Below are 13,410 nucleotides of genomic sequence, written 5' to 3'. Positions count from 1 at the left end.
TATAGCGTATCCAAAGGATTTATCGGGAACACTCTGTAATAAGACATTTTCAGGACAACCCCTTCCTTAAATGAGGAGTTGCTGATGATCGGTAGATCTTAATGGGTATAGCGGCAAAAAACCTAGCAATTAGCTGCTATATTGCTGGGGAAGTAATGACTCCTACAGGACAAATATAATAGGAAGATGACAGTGTAATAAAACATGTTTGTTGGGAGGTTAAGTTGGGACATTTTTATGTGGCTCCATTTTTGTGTAGTTTTGCCATTTACGTGGACAAATTATATTATTATCATTCTCTATTGTCAGCTCTTTTGTTCCCATTGAATTAGGGTCTGACATTGGAGTTGTAGTTTAATGTGGTCAGAAATGGAAGTATAGGGGCTGACACAGAGGCGTAACTAGGGTTTTGGTTTGGGGGGGGGGCGAAACTTCTGAGTGGGCCCCTAACCAGGTAACCCTGACTATAACTATGGTGGCGCGCGCATCCAGATAGTGGATGTAGGAGAACCTCAGCAGATGACCGAACGGTTACTAAAAATAATCTCTATACAAAGACCAGCACTGATATTACCACCATATGGTGACATCAGTCCTGCAGAACATATAAGAGATCAAAGCACAGTTATATATAGTACCTTACAGCTGACTTTCTTTCTGATTAAATTGTACACTTTTCCCGTCTTTTCCATCTGGCCATGACCGACACAACGACTTCTCCATCCAGGACTCAGAGTCTCAGGTCTGCAGAGATCACAACAAAGACACATTTGACTCCTTACATTTCAGGCACCATCCACATCTATTCCCAACCTGCACAAACGCCTCATCCTGCTAATACCCCAATACTGAGCCTCTGTTGCTGTATGCGTCCCTATTACTGCACCTTCTGTGTGGTACTGTGTGCTCTCTAGATGGTAAAACCAACCTCTAGTATATAGTAATGCCGTGTGTAAGTGCCCTAGAAAAACATTGCCCATATTGTGCCCCCTAGAAAGTAATAGTGCTCTCTGTGTGCCCCTTTGACAGTCATAATAACCTGAGTTCCCTTATAACGATAAGTGCCCATTTAACATTTAATAATGTCCTGAGTCTCCCCCCATGTACAGCTCCCCTCTACAGAATATGATCCTCTCCTATACATAGTATAATTCCCCCTCACCGTATAGTACCCCCCCACAGTATACAACCCCTTAGTAGCCTCCAAACGGATGGCTCCCACACTGTACAAAGACCCCACATTATCTCCCACACTGTATGATGGCCCCATACTGTGCAAAGACCCCACATTATCTCACACACTGTATGACCCTAACTGTAATCCCCACACTGTATAAATAGCCTCCATATAGTATAATGCACCAGATGCTCCTCTATATAGTATAACCCCCCCCCATAGACAGAGTCTGTAGTATAATCTCCCCCCATAGACAGAGTCTGTAGTATAATCTCCCCCATAGGAGGAATAAATAAACACAATACTCACCTCTCCTCCACATTCCCCCGCTGCTCCGAGTGAACGCACACATCTCAGCACAGCGGGCCGGGCACCAAGTGATGATGTCACTGACGTCAGACTCAGAGGGGGACTGATGAGAGAGGGAGCGTCGCACTCCCTCTCTCATCATTGAGCTTGCGGTGACGGGTGGGGGGGCCTGATGCTGGCACCGGGCCCCCCCTCCTCCTGCTCAAGGGCCGCATAGCGGCCGCCGGGGAGTGCAGGGACATCCAGTCTCCCTGCTCTGCCCGGAGTGTAACTGTAAAGGCGTGCTGCACACGACGATACAGTTACAGTAGCGTAGATCCGGGTGGGCCCCCACAGTGCGCTGAGCCCGGGGCCACAACCCCCTCTGCCCCCCTCGGTAGCTACTGCGCTAACATTGGAGTTGTAGTTTAATGCTTTCAAAAATGAATGAAAGGAGTCTTTCTTTTAAAATATAGAGCAGTAGAAAATATAGATAAAATAAAAGGATCCCTTTAAATGTATGTTTTATAATTATAAAAGGAGGTAGGGGCTTTTGACTTTTTATTAATTTATTTTTTTGTTGATGTTAAAAATTGGACCCATGAAAAAAAGACAGTTCTAATGACTTCACAACGGGAATAGAATGTACAAAATTCTAAACCTGAATATCATTTTATGTCTTCAGACACTGACCGTTGAAGGGGACAGGTCCAGATAAGCATCTCTTCTAATTGCTGTGATTGTGAAGGTGATGCCTTTACAGAAAGACATATATAAGAAACCTCATGAGGGCACGAGATGGTGACAGGCCAAAACTGATGAGGGCGCGAGATGATGATAGGCCAAACCTGATGAGGGCACGAGATGATGATAGCCCAAACCTTATGAGGGCGCCAGTTGATGATAGGTAGTGTTGAGCGAGTATGTTCTATTAACCCTTTCGCCGAGTATGCTTGGGCCGAGCTCCGAGTATTTACAGCTGCTCGGTGATAAGGTTAAATCGCTCCCGTGTGCATGATTTGCAACTGTTTGACAGCTTTATTACATGGGAGGAATGTCTATTTCTTACACATTCCTCACATGTAATAAAGCTGTCAAACAGTTGCAAATCATGCACACGGGAGCGATTTAACCTTATCACCGAGCAGCTGTAAATACTCGGAGCTCGGCCCGAGCATACTCGGACAGAACATACTCGCTCAACCTTAATGTTAGGCCAAACCTGATGAGGGCGCGAGATGATGATAGGCCAAACCTGAGATAATGATAGGCCAAACCTGAGATGATGATAGGCCAAACCTTATGAGAGCGCGAGATGATGATTGGGCAAACTTGATGAGGGCGCGAGATGATGATAGGCCAAACCTGATGAGGGCACTAGATGATAGGCTAAACCTGATGAGGGCGCAAGGTGATAATAGGCCACACTTGATGAGGGCGCGAGATGATGATAGGCCAAACCAGAAGAGGGCGCGAGATGATGGTAGGCCAAACCTGATGAGGGCGTGAAATGATGGTAGGCCAAACCTGAGATGATGGTAGGCCAGATCTGATGAGGGCGCGAGATGATGATAGGCCAAACCTAATGATAGCGCGAGATGATGGTAGGCCAAACTTGATGAGGGCACGAGATGATGGCAGGCCAAACCTGATGAGGGCACGAGATAAGGGTACGCCAAATCTGATGAAGTAAGCGCAAGATGATGGTAGGCCAAACTTGATGAGGGCGCGAGATGATGGTAGGCCAAATCTGATAAGGGCTCGAGATGATGGAAGGCCAAACCTGATGAGGGCGTGAGATGATGTTAGGCCAATCCTGATAAGGGCACGAGATGATGATAGGCAAATCCTGATGAGGGCGTGAGTTGATGATAGGCCATACCTGATGAGGGAGCTAAATGATGATAGGCCAAATCTGAAGAGGGCTCGAGATGATGAAAGGCTAAACCTGATGAGGGCACAAAATGATGATAGGCCAAACCTGATAAGGGCGTGAGATGATGGAATACCCAACCTGATGACTATGTGAGATGATGTTAGGCCAAACCTGATGAGGGCGCGAGATAAAGCTTTGCCAAATCTGATGAGGGCGCGAGATGATGGTAGGACAAACCTGAAGAGGGCGCGAGATGATGTTAGGCCAAACCTGATAAGGGCGCGAGATGAAAGGCCAAACGTGATGAGGGCAGAGATGATGATAGTCCCAACCTAATGAAGGCACGAGATGATGGAGGGCCAAACCTGATGAGGGCATGAGATGATGGTAGGCCAATCATGATGAGGGCGCAAGATGATGGTAGGCCAATCATGATGAGGGCGTGAGATGATGTTAGACCAAACCCGATGAGGGCGCGAAATGGTGATAGGCCAAACCTGATGAGGACGTGAAATGATAATAAGCCAAACCTGATGAGGGCGCAAAATGATGGTAGGCCAAACCTGATGAGGGCGCGGGATAATGGGAGGCCAAGACTGATGAGGGCGTGAGATGATGGTTGGCCAAATCTAATATCAAACCTGATGAGCGCGCGAAATGATATGCCAAACCTGATGGGGGCGCAAGATTATGATATGCAAAACCTGAGATGATAGGTCACATCTGATGAGGGCGAGAGATGATGGTAGGACAAACCTGAAGAGGGCGCAAGATGGTGGTAGTTCAAAACTGATAAGGGCGCGAGATTCTAGGCCAACCATGATGAGGACGCGAGATGATGGTTAGCCAAACCTGATGAGGGCGCGAGATGATAGTAGGCCAAATCTGATGAGGGATCGAGATGATAATAGGCCAAACCTGATGAGGGTGCAAGATGATGATAGGCCAAACCTGATGAGGGCGTGAGATGATGATAGTCCAAACCTGATGAAGGCACGAGATGATGGTAGGCCAAACCTGGTGAGGGTGAGAGATGATGATAGGCCAAACCTAATGAAGACACGAGATGATGGACGGCCTAACCTGATGAGGGCGTGAGATGATGGTAGGGCAAACCTAATGAGGGAGAGAGATGATAATAGTCCAAACCTAATGAAGGCACGAGATGATGGAAGGCCAAACCTGTTGAGGGCATGAGATGATGTTAGGCCAAACCTGATGAGAGTGCGAGATGAAGATAAGCCATACCTGAGATGATAATAGGCTAAACCTGATGAGGGTGCAAGATGATGATAGGCCAAACCTGTTGAGGGTGAGAGATGATGATAGGCCAAACCTGATGAGAGTGCGAGATGAAGATAAGCCATACCTGAGATGATAATAGGCTAAACCTGATGAGGGTGCAAGATGATGATAGGCCAAACCTGGTGAGGGTGAGAGATGATGATAGGCCAAACCTGATGAGAGTGCGAGATGAAGATAAGCCATACCTGAGATGATAATAGGCTAAACCTGATGAGGGTGCAAGATGATGATAGGCCCAACATGAAGAGGGTGAGAGATGATGGTAGGCCAAATCTGATAAGGGCGCGAGATGGTAGGCCAAACCTGATGAGGGTGTGAGATGATGAGTGGCTTAACCTGATAATGGCGCGAGATGATGGTAGGCCAAACATGATGAGGACTCGAGATGATGATAGGCCAAACCTGATGAGGGCGCGAGATGATGGTATGCCAAACCTGATGAGGGCGCGAGATGATGAGAGGCCAAACCTGATGAGGGCGCGAGATAAGGGTATGCCAAATCTGATGATAGCGCGAGATGATGATAGGCCAAATCTGATGAGGGCGCGAGATGATGGTAGGCCAAACCTGAAGAGGGCACGAGATGATGGTATGCCAAACCTGATGAGGGCGCGAGATGATGAAAGGTCAAACCTAATGAGGGCGTGAGATGATGATAGGCCAAACCAGATTAGGGGATGCAAAATCTGATGAGGGCACGATATAATGGTAGGCCCAACCTGATGAGGGCGCAAGATAAAGCTACGCCCAATCTGATGAGGGTGCGAGATAATGTTAGGACAAAACTGAAGAGGGCGCGAGATGATGGTAAGCCAAACCTGATAAGGGCTCGAGATGATGGTAGGCCAAATCTGATGAGGGATCGAGATGATGATAGGCCAAACCTGATGAGGGCGCAAGATGATCATAGGCCAAACCTGATGAGGGCGCAAGTTGATGATAGTCCAAACCAGATGAAGGCACGAGATGATGGTAGGCCAAATCTGATAAATGCGCGAGATGTTGGTATGCCAAACCTGATGAGGGCTTGAGATGATGATAGGCCAAACCTGATGAGGGCGCGAGATTAAGGTTAGGCTACACCTGATGAGGACGCGAGATAAGGGTGCGCCATATCTGATGACGGCGCGTGATGATGGTAGGCCAAACCTGAAGAGGACTCGAGATAATGGTATGCCAAACCTGATGAGAGCGCGAGATGATGGAAGGCCAAACCTGATGAGGGCGAGAGATGATGATAGGCCAAACCTGATGAGAGCATTTGATAACGGTGCGCCAAATCTGATGAGTGCGTGAGATGATGTTACGCTAATCATGATGAGGGCGCGAAATGATTATAGGCCAAATCTGGTGAGGGCTCGAGATGATCATTGGCCACACCTGATGAGGGTGTGAGATGATAATAGGCTAAACCTGATGAGGGCGCAAAATGATGATAGGCCAAACCTGATAAGGGCGTGAGATGATGGAATGCCCAACCTGATGAGTACGTGAGGTGATGTTAGGCCAAACCTGATGAGGGCGCGAGATAAACCTACGCCAAATCTGATGAGGGCGCGAGATGATGGTAGGACAAATCTGAAGAGGGCGCGAGATCATGGTAGGCCAAGCCTGGTGAGGGTGAGAGATGATGATAGGCCAAACCTGATGAGAGCGCGAGATGAAGATAGGACATGCCTGAGATTATAATAGGCTAAACCTGATGATCGCACGAGATGATAATAGGCCCAACAGGAAGAGGGCGCGAGATGATGATTATAGGCCAAACTTGAGAAGGGTGTGAGATGATGGTAGGCCAATCTTGATGAAGGCATGAGATAATGATAATCCAAACGTGATGAGGGCGCGAGATGATGATAGGCCAAACCTGATAGGGATGCAAGATGATGATATGATGATAGGCCAATCCTGATGAGGGCGAGAGATGATGATAGTCCAAACCTAATGAAGGCACGAGATGATGGAAGGCCAAACCTGATGAGGGCGCGAGATGATGGTTGGCCAAATCTGATGAGGGCGTGAGATGATGTGACGCTAATCCTGATAAGGGCACGAGATGATAGGCAAATCCTGATGAGGGTGCAAGGTGATGATAGGCCACACCTGATGAGGGCGCGAAATGATTATAGGCCAAATCTGGTGAGGGCTCGAGATGATCATTGGCCACACCTGATGAGGGTGCGAGATGATAATAGGCTAAACCTTATGAGGGCACGAAATGATGATAGGCCAAACCTGATAAGGGCGTGAGATGATGGAATGCCCATCCTGATGAGTACGTGAGATGATGATAGGCCAAACCTGATGAGGGCGCGAGATAAAGCTACGCCAAATCTGATGAGGGCGCGAGATGATGGTAGGACAAACCTGAAGACGGCGCGAGATCATGGTAGTCCAAGCCTCGTGAGGTTGAGAGATGATGATAGGCAAAACCTGATGAGAGTGCGAGGTGAAGATAGGCCATGCCTGAGATTATAATAGGCTAAACCTGATGAGGGCGCGAGATGATGATAGGCCCAACAGGAAGAGGGCGCGAGATGATGATGGTAGGCCAAATCTAATTATGGCTCGAGATGATAGGCCAAACCTGTTGAGGGCGCGAGATGATGATAGGCCAAACCTGATAGGGACGCAAGATGATGATATGATGATAGGCCAATCCTGATGAGGGCTCGAGATGATGATAGGCCAAACCTGATGAGAGAGCAAGATGATTGTAGGCCAAATCTGATGAGGGCGTGAGATGAAGTTAGGCCAATCCTGATAAGGGCAAGAGATGATGATAGTCCAAACCTAATGAAGGCACGAGATGATGGAAGGCAAAACCTGATGAGGGCGTGAGATGATGTTAGGCCAATCCTGATGAGGGCGCGAGATGATGGTAGGCCAAAACTGATCAGGGCGTGAAATTATGGTAGTTCAAATCTGATGAGGGCGCAAGATGATTGTAAGCCAACCTTGAAGAGGGTGAGAAAGGATGGTAAGCCAGTCCTGATGAGGGCGCGAGATAATGATAGACCAAACCTGATGAGGGCGTGAGATGACTATAGGCCAAACCTGGTGAGGGTGCGAGATGATGATAGTTCAAACCTAATGAAGACACGAGATGATGGACGGCCTAACCTGATGAGGGCGTGAGATGATGGTAGGGCAAACCTAATGAGGGAGAGAGATGATAATAGTCCAAACCTAATGAAGGCACGAGATGATGGAAGGCCAAACCTGTTGAGGGCATGAGATGATGTTAGGCCAAACCTGATGAGGGCGTGAGATGATGTTGGGCCAATCCTGATGAGGGCGAGATATGATGATAGTCCAAACCTAATGAAGGCACGAGATGATGGAAGGCAAAACCTGATTAGGGTGTGAGATGATATTAGGCCAATCCTGATGAGGGCGTGAGATGTTAGTAGGCCAAAACTGATCAGGGCGCGAAATGATGGTAGGTCAAATCTGATGTGGGTGCAAGATGATGGTAGGCCAACCTTGAGGGGGGTGAGAAAGGATGGTAAGCCAATCCTGATGAGGACACAAGATAATGATAGGTCAAACCTGATGAGGGTGTGAGATGATGATAGGCGAAACCTCATGAGGGCGTGAGATGATGATAGACCAAACCTGATGAGGGTGCGAGATGATGATTGGCCAATCCTCATGAGGGCGTGAGATGATGGAAGACCAAACCTGATGAGGGCGCGAGATGATGGTAGGACAAACCTGAAGAGGGCGCGAGATCATGGTATGCCAAGCCTGGTGAAGGTGAGAGATGATGATAGGCCAAACCTAATGAAGGCACGAGATGAAGATAGGCCATGCCTGAGATTATAATAGGCTAAACCTGATGAGGGCGCGAGATGATGATAGGCCCAACAGGAAGAGGGCGCGAGATGATGATGGTAGGCCAAATCTAATTATGGCTCGAGATGATAGGCCAAACCTGTTGAGGGCGCAAGATCATGAGTGGCCAAACCTGATAAGGGCGCGAGATGATGGTAGTCCAAACCTGATGAGGGCTCGACATGATGAAAGGCCAAACCTAATGTGGGTGCAAGATTATGATATGCAAAACCTGAGATAAGTCACACCTGATGAGGGCACAAGATGATGGTAGGCCAAACTTGAGAAGGGTGTGAGATGATGGTAGGCCAATCCTGATAAAGGCACGAGATAATGATAATCCAAACCTGATGAGGGCGCGAGATGATGATAGGCCAAACTTGATAGGGATGCAAGATGATGATATGATGATAGGCCAATCCTGATGAGGGCTCAAGATGATGATAGGCCAAACCTGATGAGAGAGCGAGATGATTGTAGGCCAAACCTGATGAGGGCGTGAGATGAAGTTAGGCCAATCCTGATGAGGGCGACAGATGATGATAGTCCAAACCTAATGAAGGCACGAGATGATGGAAGGCAAAACCTGATGAGGGCGTGAGATGATGTTAGGCCAATCCTGATGAGGGCGCGAGATGATAGTAGGCCAAAACTGATCAGGGCATGAAATTATGGTAGTTCAAATCTGATGAGGGCGCAAGATGATTGTAAGCCAACCTTGAAGAGGGTGAGAAAGGATGGTAAGCCAGTCCTGATGAGGGCGCGAGATAATGATAGACCAAACCTGATGAGGGCGTGAGATGACGATAGGCCAAACCTGGTGAGGGTGCGAGATGATGATAGTCCAAACCTAATGAAGGCACGAGATGATGGACGGCCTAACCTGATGAGGGCGTGAGATGATGGTAGGCCAAACCTAATGAGGGAGAGAGATGATAATAGTCCAAACCTAATGAAGGCACGAGATGATGGAAGGCCAAACCTGTTGAGGGCATGAGATGATGTTAGGCCAAACCTGATGAGGGCGTGAGATGATGTTAGGCCAATCCTGATGAGGGCGAGAGATGATGATAGTCCAAACCTAATGAAGGCACGAGATGATGGAAGGCAAAACCTGATGAGGGCGTGAGATGATATTAGGCCAATCCTGATGAGGGCACGAGATGATAGTAGACCAAAACTGATCAGGGCGCGAAATGATGGTAGGTCAAATCTGATGTGGGTGCAAGATGATGGTAGGCCAACCTTGAGGGGGATGAGAAAGGATGGTAAGCCAATCCTGATGAGGGCGCAAGATAATGATAGGTCAAACCTGATGAGGGCGTGAGATGATGATAGGCCAAACCTCATGAGGGCGTGAGATGATGGTAGACTAAACGTGATGAGGGCTTGAGATGATGATAGGCCAAACCTAATGATGGCACGAGATGATGGTAGGCCAAACTTGATGACTGCGCGAGATGATGGAAGGCCAAACCTGATGAGGGCGTGAGCTTAAGTTCGGCCAATACTGATGAGTGCGCAAGATGATTATAAGCCAAACCTGATGAGGGTGCGAGATGATGATTGGCCAATCCTCATGAGGGCGTGAGATGATGGAAGACCAAACCTGATAAGGGCACGAGATGATGTTAGGCCAAACCTGATGAGGGCTCGAAATAATGGTAGACCAATCCTGAGATGAAGATAGGCCAGATCTGATGAGGGCGTCAGATGATGATATGCCAAACCTAATGATGGCGCGATATGATGGCAGGCCAAGCCTGATTGGTGCGCCAGATGATGGTAGTCCAAACTTGATGAGGGCACGAGATGACGATTGGCCAAACCTGATGAGGGTGTGAGATTATGATAGGCCAAACCTCATGAGGGTCTGAGATGATGATAGGCCAAACCTGATAAGGGCGAGAGATGAGAGATGATGGTAGGCCAAACCTGATGAGGGCTCGAGATGATGATAGGCCAAACTTGATGAGAGCACGAGATGATGGTACGCCAAACCTGATGAGCGCGCGAGATGTTGTAAGGCCAAACCTGATAAGGACGCGAGATAAGGGTACGCCAAATCTGATGAGGTCACGAGATGATGATAGGCCAAACCTGATGAGGGCGTGAGATGATGTTAGGCCAATCCTGATAAGGGCACGAGATGATAGGCAAATCTGATGAATGCGCAAGATGATGGTATGACAAACCTGATGAGGACTCGAGATGATGATAGGCCAAATCTGATGAGGGCGCGAGATGATGGTAGGCTAAACGTGATGAGGGCCCGAGATAAGGGTACGTCATATCTGATGACGGCGCGAGTTGATGGTAGGCCAAACCTGAAGAGGATGCGAGATGATGGTATGCCAAACCTGATGAGGGCGCGAGATAATGGAAGGCCAAACCTGATGAGGGCGTGAGATGATGATAGGCCAAACCTGATGAGGGCGCGAGATAAGGGTACGCCAAATCTGATGAGGGCGCGAGATGATGATATGCCAAACCTGATGAGGGCGCGAGATAAGGGTACGCCAAATCTGATGAGGGAGCGAGATGATGGTATGCCAAACCTGATGAGGGCGCAGATGATGGTTGGCCAAATCTTATGAGGACTCGAGATGATGGAAGGCCAAACCTGATGAGGGCCTGAGATGATGTTAGGCTAATCCTGATAAGGGCACAAGATGATGATAGGCCCAACCTGAAGAGGGCACGAGATGATGGTAGGCCAAATCTGATAAGGGCGCGAGATGATAGGCCAAACCTGATGAGGGCGCGAGATGATGATTGGCCAAACCTGATAAGGGCGCGAGATGATGGTAGGCCAAACCTGATGAGGGCTCGAGATGATGATAGGCCAAACCCAATGAGGGCGCGAGATAAGGGTACGCCAAATCTGATGAGGGCGTGAGATGACGATAGGCCAAACCTGGTGAGGGTGCGAGATAAGGGTATGCCAAATCTGATGATAGCGCGAGATGATGATAGGCCAAACCCGATGAGGGCGCGGGATGATGGTAGGCCAAATCTGATGACAGTGCTAGATAAGGGCACGCCAAATCTGATGAGGGCGCGAGATGATGGTAGGCCAAACCTGAAGAGGGCACGAGATGATGGTATGCCAAACCTGATGAGGGCGCGAGATGATGAAAGGTCAAACCTAATGAGGGCGTGAGATGATGATAGGCCAAACCAGATTAGGGGATGCAAAATCTGATGAGGGCACGATATAATGGTAGGCCCAACCTGATGAGGGCGCAAGATAAAGCTACGCCCAATCTGATGAGGGTGCGAGATAATGTTAGGACAAAACTGAAGAGGGCGCGAGATGATGGTAAGCCAAACCTGATAAGGGCTCGAGATGATGGTAGGCCAAATCTGATGAGGGATCGAGATGATGATAGGCCAAACCTGATGAGGGCGCAAGATGATCATAGACCAAACCTGATGAGGGCGCAAGTTGATGATAGTCCAAACCAGATGAAGGCACGAGATGATGGTAGGCCAAATCTGATAAATGCGCGAGATGTTGGTATGCCAAACCTGATGAGGGCTTGAGATGATGATAGGCCAAACCTGATGAGGGCGCGAGATTAAGGTTAGGCTACACCTGATGAGGACGCGAGATAAGGGTGCGCCATATCTGATGACGGCGCGTGATGATGGTAGGCCAAACCTGAAGAGGACTCGAGATAATGGTATGCCAAACCTGATGAGAGCGCGAGATGATGGAAGGCCAAACCTGATGAGGGCGAGAGATGATGATAGGCCAAACCTGATGAGAGCATTTGATAACGGTGCGCCAAATCTGATGAGTGCGTGAGATGATGTTACGCTAATCATGATGAGGGCGCGAAATGATTATAGGCCAAATCTGGTGAGGGCTCGAGATGATCATTGGCCACACCTGATGAGGGTGCGAGATGATAATAGGCTAAACCTGATGAGGGCGCAAAATGATGATAGGCCAAACCTGATAAGGGCGTGAGATGATGGAATGCCCAACCTGATGAGTACGTGAGGTGATGTTAGGCCAAACCTGATGAGGGCGCGAGATAAACCTACGCCAAATCTGATGAGGGCGCGAGATGATGGTAGGACAAATCTGAAGAGGGCGCGAGATCATGGTAGGCCAAGCCTGGTGAGGGTGAGAGATGATGATAGGCCAAACCTGATGAGAGCGCGAGATGAAGATAGGACATGCCTGAGATTATAATAGGCTAAACCTGATGATGGCATGAGATGATAATAGGCCCAACAGGAAGAGGGCGCGAGATGATGATTATAGGCCAAACTTGAGAAGGGTGTGAGATGATGGTAGGCCAATCTTGATGAAGGCATGAGATAATGATAATCCAAACGTGATGAGGGCGCGAGATGATGATAGGCCAAACCTAATAGGGATGCAAGATGATGATATGATGATAGGCCAATCCTGATGAGGGCGAGAGATGATGATAGTCCAAACCTAATGAAGGCACGAGATGATGGAAGGCCAAACCTGATGAGGGCGCGTGATGATGGTTGGCCAAATCTGATGAGGGCGTGAGATGATGTTACGCTAATCCTGATAAGGGCACGAGATGATAGGCAAATCCTGATGAGGGTGCAAGGTGATGATAGGCCACACCTGATGAGGGCGCGAAATGATTATAGGCCAAATCTGGTGAGGGCTCGAGATGATCATTGGCCACACCTGATGAGGGTGCGAGATGATAATAGGCTAAACCTTATGAGGGCACGAAATGATGATAGGCCAAACCTGATAAGGGCGTGAGATGATGGAATGCCCATCCTGATGAGTACGTGAGATGATGATAGGCCAAACCTGATGAGGGCGCGAGATAAAGCTACGCCAAATCTGATGAGGGCGCGAGATGATGGTAGGACAAACCTGAAGACGGCGCGAGATCATGGTAGTCCAAGCCTCGTGAGGTTG

The sequence above is a fragment of the Phyllobates terribilis genome, unplaced genomic scaffold (assembly GCF_046119375.1).
Source record: "Phyllobates terribilis strain yellow unplaced genomic scaffold, ASM4611937v1 Scaffold_11__3_contigs__length_659146591, whole genome shotgun sequence".
Taxonomy (NCBI): Eukaryota; Metazoa; Chordata; class Amphibia; order Anura; family Dendrobatidae; genus Phyllobates; species Phyllobates terribilis.
This window is presented reverse-complemented; position numbering follows the sequence as displayed.